Below are 16,245 nucleotides of genomic sequence, written 5' to 3'. Positions count from 1 at the left end.
CTTTCTTAGCCTTATTTTGAAAAACCTAGAGACAAAACCCTAATCTTTTTTCTTTTCTTTTTTTGACAAATATTATCAAATTTTATTGTCAACTAAAATGCAATTACATCACTCGCTCATTACATCATTTAAAATAGAAAACGAATCCATAGCAACACCTCTTTTAGCCAAACCATCAGCAAAATCATTCGATACTCTAAAGACGTGATGGAACGATAAAGATAATTCCCTTTCCAAATTCACCACTTGAACCCAAAACGATCGTAGCAACCAGGGAACTCTTTGTTCCTTTTTGAACCATCTAATCACATTTTGGGAATCACCTTCGACCATTATATCGTGACCCAAATTCTTGGATTTAATAAAGAGTAATCCTTTGAGCAATGCTCTAAACTCAGCCATGTTAGCTGTGACAATTCAAATAGGTCCTGCATAGGTAAAAATAATTGATCCAGTCCAATCACGTACCACACGTCCTATCCCTGCATTACTCGGATTACCGAGGGAGTTGCTATCAAAGTTTAACTTTAACCAACCACGTATCGGGGGGTATCCATTTACGAATTGGTCTGATCTTAACACTCTTAGAGACCACCAAATAGGCTAGATTAAGTTGCACGTTGATCTCGTTAACACCACTCCCATCCTTAGTGACTCACAACCAGCACCATATCGTATGAATAATACGCTGGATTAGGCCTTCACATGAAAGACCAATTCCTTTAAAAGTACGTCTATTCCGTTCTTTCCATAACTCCCAACACACAGCTCCTTTAACAATTTACTAAATCCTTGCCCCCCAATTTTGGTAGAGCCAGAAATGCTAACTGAGAAATCCCAAAGAAGTAATATCATATGTACGTTGCATATCGACAATGAAGAAGCAAGTGCGAAATCGACTCTCCATCCTCTTTACACATTAAGCAAACATTTGGCAAGACATTTCCTCTTTTAATGAGATTATCAATAGTAAGAACCTTATTTTGCCCAGTCAACCAAATAAAACATTGGACTTTATGAGGAATGGGCCATTTCTATATTTGGGAAATTTGATTGCAACGACCATCTATGACGATCATGGAACAAAAGAGAATACATGATTTTAACCAAAAAAAGACTGTCCTTACTGTGCTCCCAACTCACCTCATCATCAATATTATTGGGGAAGAGGCCTTTGCAAACAATTCAAGGAAGGAACTCTTCAAAGAGCAATCCCATAACCACTTATGCTGCCAGAACGGGACTTGAGTGTCATTCCCCACATACCACCTAATATCTATATGGAGATAGGCTTTGAACAGAAACATATCCTTCCAAAATACAGATCTGGATGCACTTCATCTACCACCTCCAATCCACACTCCAAACCTATCAACACTGTATTTAGCAGTTAGAATCTTACACCAGAGCTGATCCTTAAACAATAAACTGTGCCACCACCCTAATCCCTAATCATATAACCATGCAGTGTTCAAACCTTAGACCAAAGCTATTTAAACCCTACATCTAGGACTCTACTCCAGCCACTATCAGAGATCAAAACAAGTCATTTAAAGTCATCCAAAGCCCTAGATGCAAATTCTTAGGCATCCCTCTCTTAAATTAAGTGCAATCAAATATTATCATCAATCTTAGATATCAATGAGTAAGGACTTCATCTTCATCGTCTGATCCAAGTCCAACTCTGGGTATCGAACCTAAAGACTTAGTTTTCCATGTTCCTTCTTTCCTTTCTAATTTATTTTTATTATTATTTTCTTTTCTTTATTATTATTTTGAGTTGCTCAGTTTCATTTTTCAGCAGATTTATTATTCCTACTTCCTTTATTTTTCTCATTCCTGTTATTAGTTTCTTTAGTTTAATTAGTATTTGTCTTTGTTTTCATTGGTCTTCATCTTTATGCCTTAAAAAAAAAATTTATTGCCTAGTTTTTTCCTTCTATTTTTTTATTCATGTTTTATTTCAGTTTCTTTCAATTTTTACACTTCTAAGTCAGCTCGGCCATAGATTTACAAAGAGTAAATCTTCTTAGACTGATTTCTTTATAGATTTGAATTTGACATGACCCTCCTCTTTCCACTCTTTAAATCATAAGTTTGGACATGATGAAGATAGGTTAGGCTTTGATCAGTTTGGTTAGTCCCTAGATCGCGTATAAATGGGCAGGTCTAACCTGACAAAACTAGACGATCTGATAGGGAAAATCTATTCAAACACAAATTTAACTAGTTTCGATCAAACAAGGCTTTTGCTTTAGGCTAGGCTAACCAAGGCACTAGTCAACGGTCTGAATAGGTGGTTTAGCCCGATCCTAATTAATATGAAAACCAATTATTTCTCTCTATAATAATGCTCTTAGTTTGAAATGATATCATTTAGAAATGACACCTAGTATATTTCAAATAAAAAAAACTAACATCATTTGTTTTGCTGGTTTCTCTCTCTTTTATTCATTCACAATCCCCTCTATAGTTGTGTCTTTTGCCAGGCTTGCAGTTGGGCCAACCAAAGAAAGGAAGGGGAGAGAGAGAGAGAGAGTCAGTTGGGATGTTTAGGAGGGCTATAATTAAGCCATCTGTTATTATAGCCTTTCTAAACTCAAAACAATTGGATTATTCAATAAAGGTGCTAATCCCTTTAGTTGTTCTCTCGTTATTGAAACCTAAATGTTCTTAGTGGTCTTTTAAACTCGAAACTCATTCACAATATTTCTTTGATAATATGCGAAAAACATGGTTTTTGTCGTTCCTTGTTTGACGCTTTCCTTGACCTCCCTCTTGTGGAGGGAATGTAGCCCCACAATGAGAGAGAAAGGGAGAGAGAGAAAAGGGGGAGAGAAGGGATCCAATTAATAGAGAGGAAGGGCGGGGATATAAAATGAGGAGAGTTTTCACAAGGGGAGAGAAGGGTAAATACTATGCTTGAGAATAAAGATAAATTTGCATGAAATAAAAGAAGATATTGGAGATTGCCTCAATCGGGCTTATTACACCCCACACCGAGTCACCAACATTCGATGGCACGAGATCAACGGTCTAGCTTCAATCTCGAACGGGGAAAGCTAATTTCGGCTAAACTGAGTAAGCACCCTTAAATCTCTACAAAACCCTAACTTAAAAATAATTTAGGCTTAACCCTAATTTTATAACCCTTAGTATCTTTAGGTCAAGAGTGAGAAAGAGAGGGATAGAGAGAGAAACCCTGAGGAGAGAGAGTGGGGCGTGCCCCTTTAGAAGAGAGAGTTGTGGGATAGAGAAGGTGTAGAGAATAAGGGAGGATACACCCATATTTATAGTGTAAAGTTAGGTTTATGATTTCTTAGGGTTTATCATAGTTTGCCTCTTTTTTGAGATTAAATATGGACCGTTGATCAGGGTGACTTGTGACGTGAGAGATCTGAGTCATCCATTGCATAAATGGACCATCAATATTATGGAAGGTGCATTGACCATTATCCCCCTTTCTTTAATCCATTTTTTCATCAATATATTTAAATAAATTAAATCTATTAAAATATCATGCATTCTATAAAAGTTCATAATCTATTATATATATTCCATAAGAATATATCAAATAATATCAAGTTAATATATGTTATCTCATTTAGATAAGATATGGTCAATATTTACTATATTACAAATTGACCACCTGTCATAAGATACACTTTCCAAACTTTTAAAACTTAGCACAAAGCAACCAAAAAAGGGATCCAAAGGGGGGAGCGTGCCACCCATATGTGGCACGTGTAGGCCCCACCTCTTGCCACATGGCAGGCCCATGTGCACTATGGGCCCCCATGAGATTTTATAAAAGTTTTAAAATTAACAAAGTAATTTTTAAACTTTATTTAAATTTTTATAACTTTGTAAAATGAATACCTTCTTTTTTATAAGTCCAAAAAGTTATAAATAAAATATTAAAAGCCTCATAAAAATTCAAATAATAAATCTAAAATAATTTTTATAATAAAATGAACACAATTAAATTAATATGATAGGAAATGGATCCATATGGTTAAGGAATTTCATCAGCGATCATGGGGCACTCCACCTTCAACTGTGGACTACAAACTACATTTACTTTATCAAACCAACCCAGTGTTTCCCATGACCCACAGTTCAAGCAGAGTCTCATTAGCGGGTCACCAAAGTCTGGCCGATGAGCCAAGGGATCGCAATCCTAGTCTGTGGATTACAGGTCCTCCCCTAAAGACGAGCCAATGTCACCACGACCTGATGCGACTACAGCTCTATGGTGCATAGGGGTATCTCTCGTACATGCATATGCTTCGCCCAAAGGTGGATATTTGACTTTCTCAAACGATCTATCTATATGCATGTCGTATGATGGATCATAGATGAGGTTTTGGCCCCTGTCTCTGTAGGCCTACCATCACATACAAAGGTCACACAGTCCCTCGGCTCACTCATCCAAGCATAAGCTCCGATCTTATCAAGGGATAACCCAGAACCCTTGGTTTATTCTCTATGCTCAGATACCTTGGGTTTTTCAATCGACTGGCCTAGATCGTCAAGCACAGTCCGGTATCAGCAAACATCATTTGTTTAGTATAGTCCCCGAGGGACCACACTCCCACTGAGTTATATTTCACTATAATAAATGTTTTTCACACACTCATAAAACCTTTAAAGGTCACATAAACCAAACATCTCCCACTTGGCCTTTGAAGGCCTTACATTCTCTCTTTCTCACTTTCTCTCATCCCCATCTCTCTCACATGTCATACAAAAACATTAGGGATAACTTCTTTAGTCAAAGGGTCTGCAATCATCAAATCTGTAGATATATAATTGATCTCGATCTCTTTCAATCTCACATCATTTCTCAAGTGATAGAAGTATGACTTGATATGCTTGGAATTCTTGTGAAACCGAGGCTCCTTAAAGACACAAATAGTCGCCGTGTTGTTGCAGAAAATTCGCACTGCCTCACAACGTATAGGATGAAAATTAAGTTGATTAATAAACTTTTTTAATCAACACGGCCTCCTTTGCTGCTAGACAACATGTCACATACTCGGATTCCATGGTGGTTAATGCCACTATATCTTGTCTCTTTGACTTCTAAGAAATCGCACCCCCTCCAAGCATAAACACATACCCAGATGTAGGCTTCGTATCATCTGAATCTGCGAGATAGCTTGCATCTGAATATCCGTCGATTTTTATTTCATATCCTATTTTATATGTAAGCGCATAGTTCATAGTCCCCTTTAAATATCTGAGAATTCTTTTTACTGATTTCCAATGCTCCTCTCATAGATTGCTTTGGAAACGGCTCACCAAACTCATGACGAAGGACAAGTTAGGCCTTGTTCCCGTCATGGCGTACATAAGGGACCCAACTGCGCTCCTGTATGGCACTCTCTCCATGGCTCTTATATCTATGTCTTCGATAGGACACATTTTATTATTAAGCTTCGTCTTTTTGTCAATTGGGGTAGACGTGGGCTTACACATACTCATATTAAACTTTTTTAGTATTTTCTTATCGTAGGTTACCTGAAAAAGTTGGATACTCTTCTCTCTCCTGTTTCTTATTATCTTGATGCCCAACACATGTGAAGCTTCTCCAAGATCCTTCATATCGAAGTGTTGTGCAACGAAATTTTTCGTATCTACTACTAGGGCAATTGAGCTACTAACAATTAGCATATCATCCACATATAACGATATAAAGATCACATCACTCCCACTGACTTTTTGATGTATGCAATAATCTTCATTATTTGTAGAAAACCTTGTAAAAGCAAGGGTCTCTTAGAATTTTATGTACCACTGTCGTGATGATTGTTTCATGTCATAAAGGGATTTATTAAGTTTGCATATTAGGATGTCATTCCCTTTCTCCTCAAATCCCTCAGGTTGGGTCATGTAAATTTATTCTTCTAATTTTCCATTTAGAAAAGTTGTTTTGACATGCATTTGATGAACCTCAAAGTCAAAATGGGCTGTTATAGCTATAAGGATTCAGATGGATGGAAATATGGCAACAGGCGAAAACGTTTCTTCAAAATATATCCCCTCTTTCTGGTGAAACCGTTTGCAACCAACCTAGTTTTTTATTTTTCTATTTTCCCTTCAGAGCTAACTTTTTCTTGAAAATCCACTTACAACCAACAACTTTACGTTTTCAAGATAGAGGTACCAATTCTCCTACATGGTTTTGGTTAATTGAAACATACTAGTATTCCCTTTCAGGACAGGACAAGGCTTCATGATAGGTTTTAAGCTCAAAATCTGGATCTTCCCCAACTCTATCAAAATGTTCCCCAAGGTAGACAAATTGTTCTAGGTACAGAGGTGGTCTACTGACTCGGTTAGTTCATCTTTGTTCGGTTAACGGTTCATTATCTTTAGGGAGCTCAGGTTTAGGTTGGGATTGTTTTGAAGTTTTAAGTTCAGGTTTTCGAACTACATCCTTGTTTTTTGCCTCCTCAAAGAAGTCGACTTGTTTTCTACTCACCCTTGTTTCAAGGAATTCTTCATCGAAGAAGTGAGCATCGTAACTGTCAAAGACCACTCATGTTTCAAGGTTATAGAATCGATACCCCTTACCATGATCTAGGTAACCAATGAAATGGATTTGACAGTCTTGGGTTACAATTTGGTTTTATTTTGGTGTGGGATAAGGACATGGGCTGAGCAACCCCAAACTCTCAACTGATCGAGAGAGAGAGTATGACCTGTGAAACTTTTGTGAGTAAGTGGGGCAGCTTTTATGGGAGTTCGATTAAGGATGTAGCATGTCATCAACACGGATTCTCTCCAAAAGTCTATGGAGAGATTTGCATGCCCCATCATACTCACCATTCAACTAAGGTCTTATTCTGTCTCTCAGTTACAACATTTTGTTCGAGAGTGCAAGGCATGGTGTATTAATGGATATTTTCATTTTCAACACAGAGTTCTTTGAAAATGTCAGATGAATATTCCCTGCTCTATCGGTTCTAAAGACTTTGATTTTTCATGGTGTTTTGATTATTTACTTCAGATTTATATTCTTTGAATTTTTCTAGGCTGCTGATTTTGTATGAATAAGGTACACATGGCCATATCACTAGTGGTCATCTATAAAAGGGATGAAATATCTTTTTCTACTTTTTGTGGTCACATTCATAGGTCCACATATGTCACTATGAATTATTTCCAATGCACTAGTAGCTATTATTTCCCTGGTGGTATTTTTCCTTATTAATTTTCCTTGTACATAAGATTCGCACACTTTCGATAAATATCCTTGCAATTTTAAAGAATTTCATCATTTTTCAATCTTTCTAGTCGTTTGATATTAATGTGTCCTAACTTCATATGCCATAGGGTAGCATCTAATTCATTAAGGGATAAGAAATAAGCAACGTTCTATTTTATTTCAATAGTAAAGAGGTTGTTTACAAGACGTCCAGTCATGATCACATTTTTTCCCTCTTTGACAACCACTTTCTCCCAATGAAAGTGATCATGAATCCAGTCATAGACATCTTATGAACTGAAATCAAGCACTTTCTCACATCAGGAGCATAAAGTGCTTGTTTTAGGATCATAGTGCCCCCACTCTTCAATTTCAACTCAAAATCTCCAACTCCAAGTACATCAGTCTTATGATTTCCTCCCATATAAATATGTTGTTGGTCTGGCCCCATGGGAGTGAAAGAACGGAACCTTCCTTGGTGTTTGTGACATGGGCCATAGCCCCTGAGTTAAGACATCAAGAAGCTCCCTTGAGGGCAGCCAGCATAGACTCAAAGACCACACATGCCAATTCCTTGTTGGTCCCTTCATATTTGTTGAACCGATAACTATCGGCTATGTAGCACACCTTCTTGCAAATAAAATAGGATCGAGTCTCTCTTTTTGCTGCCGTATTACCAAAATCTCTCTTTTTGAAATCTCTTCTCTTCCCAAAATAATTTCTTCCATTTCCTTTCTTAAATTTAAAAGAAGATGGAGTTTTTACCATATACACGGCTTTCTTTGGAGTTGTTGTCAGTGCTTGCCTTGAATTTTTCCTCTCATCTTTTGCTTTGATTGTAGCGATGAGCTCCTCCAGTTTTGGTGTCTTCTTTCTCGTCGAGATGGAAGATATGAAGGTCTCCCATGAATTAGGAAGTGAATTCATGAGATGAATCACTTGCATAGATTCATTGGGTTTCATGCATGTGTCTTCTAGCTATTTGACTAGCACGTGAAAGACATGCACATTATCTGCAAACTTAGAACTTTCTGTCATTTTTAACTCATTAAACCTCCTCATAGCCATGGTTTCCTTCATGAGCGACGGTTCAACATATTCTCTTTCAAGTCTATCAAAAATCCGACTTGCACTATAGTTTGACTCGTACTCAGAAGCATACGAGTCAGTCATAGCACATAAAAGAATATACTTGCATCTCAGGTTCCTCTTTTTCCAACTAGCGTACTCATCTTTAATTTCTTGAGATGAGTCGTCAGTTGGACGACGAGATCAGTCATCATAGAGTACCTCATGCAAGTTTTCTTCATAGAGCACATATTTGATTTTTCTTTTCCAGGAACCATAGTTGGTCCCCATCAAACCTTTCAATTTTCAAGATCTCTGAGATGAAGGTATGTACATCCATATCTTTCTATTCGCAAGCAAAAATAAGAAAAGACTCCTAATGACAATCAAGTAAAACTAGCACTGATATCAATGAAAGAAAGACCTACGTGACCTTTTGCCGGTGAATATAATTTATTTTTATTTTTATTTTAATAATCACCCCTTTTGCTTTGGTAAAAATATCACTTATAGATGGTCTTATTACAATCAATAAATATTTCAAAATAAAGGCAACTTAACAATAAAATAAAACTCAACCACTTGATGTCATTTATACAAATAACATCATACTTGAGAATAAAGATAAATTTACATGAAATAAAAGAAGATGCCGAAGATTACCTCAATCGGGTATATTACACCCCACATCGAGTCACCAACATCTGATGGCGCGGGATAAGCGATCTAACTTCAATCTCGAACGGAGAAAAAGCTAATTTTAGCCAAACTGAATAAGCACACTTAAATCTTTACAAAATCCTAACTCTCAAAATAACTTAGGCTTAACCTTAATTTCCTAACCCTTAGTATCTTTATGTTAAGAGAGAGAAAGAAACCCTGAGGATAGAGAGTGGGGTGTGCCCCTCTTGGAGAAAGATGAGCGAGAGAGTTGTGGGAGAGAGTAGATGTAGAGAATAGGGGAGGGTACACCCCTATTTATAGTGCAAATTTAGGTTTAAAGTTTCTCATAGTTTGCATTTTTCTTGATATTGAATATTGACTGTTGATCAAGGTGACTTGTGGGGTAATAGATCTGAGCCATCCATTCCATAAATGGGCTATCAACATTATGAAAGGTGCATGGACTATTATCCCCCTTTCCTTAAACCATTTTCCCATCAATATATTTAAATAAATTAAATCTATTGAACTATCATGCATTCCATAAATTTGCATAATCCATCTCATATATTCCATAAGAATATATCAAATAACATTAAGTTAATATATGCTATCTCATTTAGATAAGATATGGTCAATATTTATTATATTATAAATTGACCACATGTCATAAGATACACTTTCCAAACTTTTAAAACTTATCACAAAGCAACCAAAAAAGGGATCCAAAGGGGTGGGGTGTGCCACCCATATGTGCCACGTGTAGGGCCCACCTCTTGCCACATGGCAGGCTCATATGCACTATGAGCCCTCATGAGATTTTATAAAAAAATTAAAATTAACAAAGTAATTTTAAAACTTTATTTGAATTTTATAATTTTATAAAATGAATACCTTCATTTTTATAAGTCCAAAAAATTATAAATAAAATATTAAAAGACTCATAAAAATTCAAATAATAAATCTAAAGTAATTTTTATAATAAAATGAACACAATTAAATTAATAGCTTGGGAAATGGATCCATATGGTTCAGGAATTCCATCAACGATCATGGAACACTCCACCTTCAATTGTGGACTACAGACCATACTTGCTTTATCGAACCGACCCAGTGTTTCCCATGACCCACAGTCCAAGCAGGGGCTCATTAGAGGGTCACCAAAATCTGGCCGATGAGCTAAAGGATCGCAATCTCAGTCTGTGGATTATATGTCCTCCCTTAGAGATGAGTCAAAGTCACCACGTCCTGATGCGACCACAACTCTGCAGTACATAAAGGGTATCTCTCGCACATGAATACGCTTCACCCAAAGGTGGATATCTGGCTTTCCAGATCAATCTATCGATATGCATGTCATGTGATGGATCATGGATGAGGTTTTGGCCCCCGTCTCTGTAGGCCTACCATCACACACAAGAGATACACAGTCTCTCGGCTCACTCATTCAGGCATAAGCTCCGACCTCATCAAGGGATAACACAGAACCCTTCTCGGTTTATTCTCTATGCCCAAGTACCTTGGATTTTTCAACTAACTAGCCTAGATCGTCAAGCATAGTCCGATATCAGCAAACATCATTTGCTTAGTATGGTCCCCGAGTGACCACACTCCCACTGAGTTTATGTTCCACTACAATAAATATTTTTTATTACACATTCATGAGGCATTTAAAAGCCACATAAACCCAACAATCATTCCCTTCCATATAACCAAACATTAGAATTACTACTCTATGATCATCAGCTCAAGTGCTTCTCACTTCATAAAGTTCATTTCGCTTGCTACCTCAAAAGATTGGCTTGAAAGGACCCATAAACATAAACCTTAGCCTGTGTTTGGAAGTTTGAACAAGTGGGGACATTTTAGTAAGGTGGCCCCAATGACATGAATACTCTTGTTTATTCAGACTTAGGAACTCAAAATAAGAGTTTCTAGTAAAAGTGAATTATGTTGTTGCTAACCCTAAATAAAGAGGTACAAATATCATTTTTCCCTTATTGAAAAGCAATGGCGATGACACCTCTTTGTTCAAACTTAGGAACATGGAACAAGGATTTCATCAAAAAAACAAAGTTTAAGTTCCTAAACCAGAATAAGCGAGGGTAGAACCTTCAATTTTCTCTAACTACTTATTTCGATCATAATGACTAAATTACCCATTCTTGTTCAAATTTAGCAACCCGAGATAAGCATATCATCATCATTCGAGTACAATACCACGTCTTGAATTCCATTTATACTATAGGTAGGGCACATTTTGCCTACTGAGCTACTCAAAAAAAGGTCATACTTTCAGTCAGACCTTAAATTACCATTTTTTTTTTCACTACTTCCATCTATGTCCTTTTGAGCTTTCATCTTTCCTGTTTAGAGCCTTCTACTAAACTAACCCCTCCTAACCAATGTTGTTCTAGGCCGATGCTACACATGGTTAGACCTCCAAAGCCTACTTTCCCTTATCTTATCGCCAATTAGAGCTATCCTTAAGCTACCTCAGATATATTCATTTGAAATTCTATCATTAATTATTTTGCCTCTCATCCATCTCAACATCATCATCTCAACGACACTCATTCTATGAATATATTTTTTCTTAACTACCCGACATGCTATCTCATAAAAGCACGGCTGGCCTTCCAGCTGTCTTCTAGAACTTCCTCCTCATATTCATTGTTATACAATGGTACGATGATCACATGAGACTCCAAAAGTACATCTCGTTTCAAATATTTCCTTTTTCATATATCTAAAAATACATAACTACAATATGATGGTGTAACCACCTCACAAAATATACTTAGAAATTTTTCTCCCTATATTGGAAAAAACTTCAAAGTTTTTGGATGGTGTGATTTTCTTATTAGATATCCAAACGAACCTTAATGTTGTCAAATGATTCCAACATAGCAAGAGTTAACTTTTTTATTTTCATTTCAATCAGATGCCTCACAAAATAAAAGAACATACCTAAATTGCCCCTATAAATCACTACTATTTTGATGGTTTCATGATTTGCTTTTAATCAAACAACTTCATGTTTTGTTGACAAAGTTGTCAAAACATCAAACAATCCAAATAGTAGCAATTTAATCGATGGAAATGAAAATTAAAAAGCAACGCTTGTAATGTTAAATAGGATCATTTGACCACCCCAATCAAATTGATTAAGTTGGTTTGACATATTTTCTCTTTATTTAAATTTCTAAGTAGAACATCACTCTACCTTTTTGAACCCCAAAATTGTGGATTTGAAGTGAAGAAACTGCAAATTCATGGAAAGTTCTAAAAAAAAAAACAAAAAGGACTCCAAATTCATGGACGTAGCACTTGTGTATTCTCTTACAAATCTGCATGGATTTTGGAAAAGCGATAGAAGTATAGAGCCTCGTTTAAATATGGACATGGTTCCTTGAGTCCATGTAGAAATAAGTCCCTTCTTAAAAATCTAGTTTTGAGATGGATTTTTGGATCCAATTTTTAATAGCATAAAATTTCTAACATGAAGATCATGAATATAAATAAATAAATAAATTTAAATAAATTTAAAAATTAAAATATTAATTTTATGAAGAAAACATATGGACGGTAAGTTTCAACTGTTTTTAAATGGACCACCCATTTATACCGCGGCAACGCAAATGTAGAAAGGCATCCCTAAAGCATGGAACAATTTTCCTTAAAATTTCGACTTTTGAAAAGGACTGCCTTTGGATTGAAGTATATAGCCTAATTTAAACCTTTCCAATAAAATTCCTTAGTATTTCTTTCATTAAGTCCTTCCCAAGGTTTAAAAATCGGGGGAAGAACCCATTGGTTTGTTCCCTTTTTTTAAAAGATAGTTTTTAAAAAAATTATTCTCTAATTTTTTTAAAAAAATTATTGGCATGTTCACTAATCCAGATCACGATCTGCCAACCTAGGAATGCCTTTCTCGGGATCACTTATCCATATTTTTAAGGGTGCGGTTTGTAAAGAGCCTAGGCTCTAAACAATCAAATTAGAGCCTATCTTCAAATACTATCGAGAAATGTGGTTTCAATACTGGAAATCTTTGTGATAGCCTTAAAATATATTTTTATATTTATTCATAAAGTTTAAAGCTTCAAAAATAGCGTAGATTGACATATGTATGAACACTCGAAAATATTGAAAATTGACGCTCCAAAAATGCATTTCAAATGCACTATTTCCAAAACTTGAAATCCATTTTTTTCTCATATCCATGCATCTTGATATCGAGATGATCAATTTGAAGATATTTGGGCGTCAAAACAACCTCTTATAGTGAAAGTTTTGAAGTAAGCTCAAATTTGATTGTTATGAACCTCGGCTCTATATAAACTTTTCCCTATCCTTCCTATTTTTTGTGGATTTTGTTCTTCCTTCCTTCAATTTCCTTTATTTACATTTCAAGTATGGGTGGCAATGGACCCAGACCCAATCCAGGTTTGAGTATGGGTATAAGAATTGGACCCAACGAGTCAGGTCCATGTCCAAATATTAGACCGGAACACTATTTGGGTCCGAGTCCAGGTCCATGTGGACCCGACCCGAATAGTATTACTATATTTTTTACGATGCAAATCGAAAAGATCTTCAAAGGAAGATCCCTCATATCCGTACCACAAACTGATTTTTTAAAAGTATGATAGAAAGTGGGGACAATCAAATTTTGATATGATCCCAAATCTACTCATAAATGAGGAGATCTGCTATCAAATCAGTGGCAGAGCCAGCATCAATCCGAAATGTGAAATACTACGTAAAACACAATAAAACTAATTTAATTCTAATAAAATAAACAAAAATAAAAATAAATACAAGAAAGAGTAAAAAAGTACCAGACTAGGCCAATTGGCCCGGGGCTCCCGAAGCTTCGAGGCCTCGTCCATATCAGGACTGACTGAGTTTATGTCGTACATCATATTTGTTTCTCTTTACGTTTTGACTAAGCCTTGGCATAGGCGAATGGAATTCTGATGGCCTAAAGCTAAAGTTTTCCTAGATCTAGATTTTTTTCAGGTCTCAAAATCTCAAAACGGTACCCAAGCTAATAAGGTCTAACCCCCTAAATAAACTCGAAATGATCTTTTTATAAGCTGAAAATCATCTAGAATGGGTAACAAACAATAACCAGAAGATTTCCCAACTTGGACTGTCGTTCTATGGTCCAAGGTGTCGCCCGGACCAAAATGGACTAGGTTCAATGAACCTAGCCATTAATGATCCGAGAGGGGTTGGCATGCGAAAACTGCCAATTCGAGGCAGTCAGAACTAAGTGATACCAGTAGTATCGCCCAAACCAAATTTGTTCAAAATTGGCACATTCCAGTCTGGGGGGATTTTTGGGCTGTTGGGATTGCTTCCCAAAAATCAATCGATTTGGGTCAGTCTAAGTTGGTGTCGCTCAGACCAAATCTGCTCGGAATCAGCAGATTCTTTGTCTGGCTCATTTTGGGGATGTTGGGATGTTGCCTGCCAAAATTCAGATCAAATGAGGCGTTTTACCAAAACAGAGTGTTCTACACGATTCTAGACCATAAGGCAAGCAATAGTCTATGGCCTGGGAGTTTACTGGGATCGTATGGTCTTAAGGATGTCTATGGTTAAGAAAACCATCAAATTTGCCAGTTCACAAAATGATGCGTCTACATGTATCCATAATATTTTAAACATAATGTTAATAATATTTAATTAAAATTTAAATAAATATGACTATGCATTTTAATTATAATATTTAAATAAAGATTATGTTATGGTGCTCACACAAACATTCTATAATTGTAGTCAACAAATTTTGGACACTAATATACCTTTGTTTTGTTTTTTATAATTTTACTCAACAAATTTTAGACACTAATAACCCTCATCACCCGTATTAAATGCCGCTAGTGTGCTTCATATTTACACTCATGCCCTCTTAATGACTAAAAATATTTTTATTAAAATTAATTCATGTACAAAATAAGGATATATAAGTGTACAAAATTTGTTGAATACAAATTATAAGGGGTTGTCTACAAAAGACCATTTATCGTATGTACATGGATGTCACAATCATTCTTGTCTCCATAAATTCCAAATGGGTGATTGTAATGTGTCATTCAATATACACAAAGTTCTAAAAAAACAAATTCACTAAATGACTCATCTCAAACAATCCAATTTGACATTTAATGAGTAGGAATGATTATGATCTCTATGTACATAAGATAAAAGAAAAAGTTTCTATACTTTCCCCTACAACATAGAAAATCTATGCTTCCCCTACCATCCCGCCGTTCAATTTTGATCAAGAGAGCCACTCATCCTTTGATCTTAGATCCGACATCTCAAAGTATTTTATTTTTAGTTTTTTTATACAAATTTTATGAATATGAAATTTGGTACGTGCCATCTTCTCATTGGGGCACACCTATAAAAAATATTAAAAATAATTTTTTGATAAAATATAATAACCAAAATACCCTTTGAAACTTTCAGGGGTATTTAGGTTATTGTATTTTATTGAAAATATTTTTTTTTTTTTTTTTACTAGTGTGAGTTTAATAGAAGATTGGACGTCCAAAATTTAGTGTCAAAATAGTTTATAGAAAAAACACTCAAAATAAAATAGTGTAGAGACGTGACATTATGATTGGGGCAATCATAACCCTCCATTCAGAATGAATGGTTGGATAAAAAGAAGTATATAAGTTTATGCTTTATGCTGTATGAGAAGCATTAAAAACTTGTCCTAGGATAAATAATATCTTTGTAGACAATCCCAATTATAAAAAATAACCACTCAATTTGACATCCAATAGTGAAGATTAATTGTGACCATCTTATATCAAGGTAAATAATCTCGTAATATAATTTTCAATATATTTAACCTAACATTTAAATATATATCATTTTTATTTTTTTTTCGGTCGGGTCCCAAAATTTTCGGGTCTCCGTTCGCACGGGGTGCTACTCTTAATTTCCATTCCAGCGCTTGGCGATATTTCCGACGAATACGACGCCCGATGGCCGTCAAAAACTCATTTTAATCCACCGTCCTTCTTCCTTCTAGAAAAAGAGAGAGAGGCGTCAACAAGCTCCTTTCTGACGCCCAATTTTGACGCCCCAACGCTTCCCGGAAACTGCCATCGCATTACGGCGCTGACCTGGCAAGCCCAAAATATTTGGCGGGAGGACGAAAGATTCCCTTTCCATCCAAAAACCCTAATCAATTCCCCAACTTAATTTTCCCACCCTCTATTTTACTAATCCACCCCACAGCAGTGGGAACCATCCGCTAAAGAAGTGGGTGG

Source organism: Amborella trichopoda, chromosome 13 (genome assembly GCF_054954075.1).
Source record: "Amborella trichopoda isolate Santa Cruz 75 chromosome 13, AtrichopodaSantaCruz75HAP2 v2.0, whole genome shotgun sequence".
Lineage (NCBI taxonomy): Eukaryota > Viridiplantae > Streptophyta > Magnoliopsida > Amborellales > Amborellaceae > Amborella > Amborella trichopoda.
This window is presented reverse-complemented; position numbering follows the sequence as displayed.